Source organism: Arachis hypogaea, chromosome 16 (genome assembly GCF_003086295.3).
Source record: "Arachis hypogaea cultivar Tifrunner chromosome 16, arahy.Tifrunner.gnm2.J5K5, whole genome shotgun sequence".
Lineage (NCBI taxonomy): Eukaryota > Viridiplantae > Streptophyta > Magnoliopsida > Fabales > Fabaceae > Arachis > Arachis hypogaea.
In genome coordinates, this window is record NC_092051.1 from 67,964,249 (window position 1) to 67,967,124 (window position 2,876).

The following is a 2,876-nucleotide window of genomic DNA, read 5'->3' on the forward strand; positions in this document are numbered from 1 at the left end:
AGCTTGGCTGGCCATTGGCCATGTCTAGTGTTTTGGACTGGAGCTTTCATTGAAAGCTTGGTTGGCTAGTGAGCCATGTCTAATTCCTGGACTGAAGCTTTAGACTAACATGGCAAGATTCCTGGAATTCATATTTAAAATTTTGGAATCCTTATTTTTCTTTCCTTCTAAATAATTTTCGAAAAATATAAAATAAAAATCCAAAAAAATTAGAAAATCATAAAAATAAAAAAAATATTTTGTGTTTCTTGTTTGAGTCTTGAGTCATATCATAAGTTTGGTGTCAATTGCATGTGCATCTTGCATTTTTCGAAAATTTCATGCATTCATAGTGTTCTTCATGATCTTCAAGTTGTTCTTGGTAAGTCTTCTTGTTTGATCTTGATGTTTTCATGTTTTGTGTCTTTTCTTGTTTTTCATATGAATTCTTGAATTCTTAGTGTCTAAGCATTAAAGAATTCTAAGTTTGGTGTCTTGCATGTTTTCTTTGCAATAAAAGTTTTTCAAAATTGTGTCTATGATGTTCATCTTGACATTCATAGTGTTCTTGGTGTTCATCTTGACATTCATAGCATTCTTGCATGCATCACATGTTTTGATCTAAAAAAAATTTCATGCATTGCATCTTTTTAGTGTTTTTCTCTTGCATCATAAAAATTCAAAAATCAAAAAAATATCTTTCCCCTTTTCTCTCATCAAATTCGAAAATTTGAGTTGACTTTTTCAAAAATTTTAAAATCAAGTTGTTTCTTATGAGTCAAATCAAATTTTTAATTTGAAAATCTTATCTTTTTCAAAATCTTTTTTCACAAATCAAATCTTTTTCAAATTTCTTAGTTATTTTCGAAAATTCCAAAAATATTTTTCAAAAATATTTTTCTTATTTTTATACCAAATTTTTGAAAATAACAATAGCAATTAATGTTTTGATTCAAAAATTTCAAGTTTGTTACTTACTTGTTAAGAAAGATTCAAACTTTAAGTTCTAGAATCATATCTTGTGATTTCTTGTGAATCAAGTCATTAATTGTGATTTTAAAAATCAAATCTTTTTCAAAACTAATTTCAATCATATCTTTTCAAAAATATCTTCTTATCTTATCTTTTTCAAAAATATCTTTTCAAAATATCTTTTCTAACTTCCTAACTTCTTATCTTTTCAAAATTTGTTTCAACTAACTAACTAACTTTTTGTTTGTTTCTTAACTTTTTCAAAACTACCTAACCAACTCTCTCTCTCTAATTTTCGAAAATATCTTCCCTCTTTTTCAAAATTTCTTTTTAATTAACTAATTATTTTTATTTTTTATTTTTTGATTTCAAAAATTTTCGAAAATTACTAACATTTTTCAAAAACTATTTTCAAAAATCACTAACTCTTTTTCAAAAATATTTTTCGAAAATTATCCCTCCCCCATCTTATTCTATTTATTCATTCATATCCTAACATCTCATCTCACATCTCTGCCATCCTCACAGTTGTGTTTCTTCCATTATATTACATTCTTTGTCTCCCCCTCTTCTTCTACTCACACAGGGATCCCTATACTGTGGTATAAAGGATCTCTATTATTATTATTATTTTTCTGTGCCTTCTACATTGTCATATGAGCAGGAGCAAGGATAAGAACATTCTTGTGGAAGCAGATCCAGAACCTGAAAGGACTCTGAAGAGAAAATTAAGAGAAGCTAAAATACAACAATCCAGAGATAACCTTTCAGAAATTTTCGAACAGGAAGAGGAGATGGCAGCCGAAAATAATAATAATGTAAGGAAGATGCTTGGTGACTTTACTGCACCTAATTCCAATTTACATGGAAGAAGCATCTCGATTCCTGCCATTGGAGCAAACAACTTTGAGCTGAAACCTCAATTAGTTTCTCTGATGCAGCAGAACTGCAAGTTTCATGGACTTCCATCTGAAGATCCTTTTCAGTTCTTAACTGAATTCTTGCAGATATGTGATACTGTTAAGACTAATGGAGTAGATCCTGAAGTCTACAGGCTCATGCTTTTCCCTTTTGCTGTAAGAGACACAGCTAGATTATGGTTGGATTCTCAACCCAAAGACAGCCTGAACTCTTGGGATAAGCTGGTCACGGCTTTCTTAGCCAAGTACTTTCCTCCTCAAAAGCTGAGCAAGCTTAGAGCTGATGTTCAAACCTTCAGACAGAAAGAAGGTGAATCCCTCTATGATGCTTGGGAAAGATACAAACAGTTGACCAAAAAGTGTCCTTCTGACATGCTTTCAGAATGGACCATCCTGGATATATTCTATGATGGTTTATCTGAGCTATCAAAAATGTCACTGGACACTTCTGCAGGTGGATCCATTCACCTAAAGAAAACGCCTGCAGAAGCTCAAGAACTCATTGACATGGTTGCTAATAACCAGTTCATGTACACTTCTGAAAGGAATCCTGTGAGTAATGGGACGCCTATGAAGAAGGGAGTTCTTGAAGTTGATACTCTGAATGCCATATTGGCTCAGAATAAAATATTGACTCAGCAAGTCAATATGATCTCTCAGAGTCTGCATGGAATGCAAGCTGCATCCAACAGTACTCAAGAGGCTTCTCATGAAGAAGAAGCTTATGATCCTGAGAACCCTGCAATAGCAGAGGTGAATTACTTAGGTGAACCTTATGGAAACACCTATAACTCATCATGGAGAAATCATCCAAATTTCTCATGGAAGGATCAAAAGCCTCAACAAGGCTTTAATAATGGTGGAAGAAACAGGTTTAGCAACAGCAAACCTTTTCCATCATCCACTCAGCAACAGACAGAGAACTCTGAACAAAATACTTCTAATCTGGCAAACTTAGTCTCTGATCTGTCTAAGGCCACTGTAAGTTTCATGAATGAAACAAGA

General features: G+C 32.7%; 1 non-coding gene across 1 annotated transcript; it reads right to left on the reverse strand.

Moving 5' to 3' along the window:
* Positions 1 to 2,141: 2,141 nt before the first annotated feature.
* LOC112761511 (small nucleolar RNA R71) lies at positions 2,142 to 2,249 on the reverse strand. Its single transcript, XR_003181903.1, has one exon. It is a non-coding gene; the product is annotated as a small nucleolar RNA R71 (small nucleolar RNA).
* Between the last annotated feature and the right edge of the window lie 627 nt (positions 2,250 to 2,876).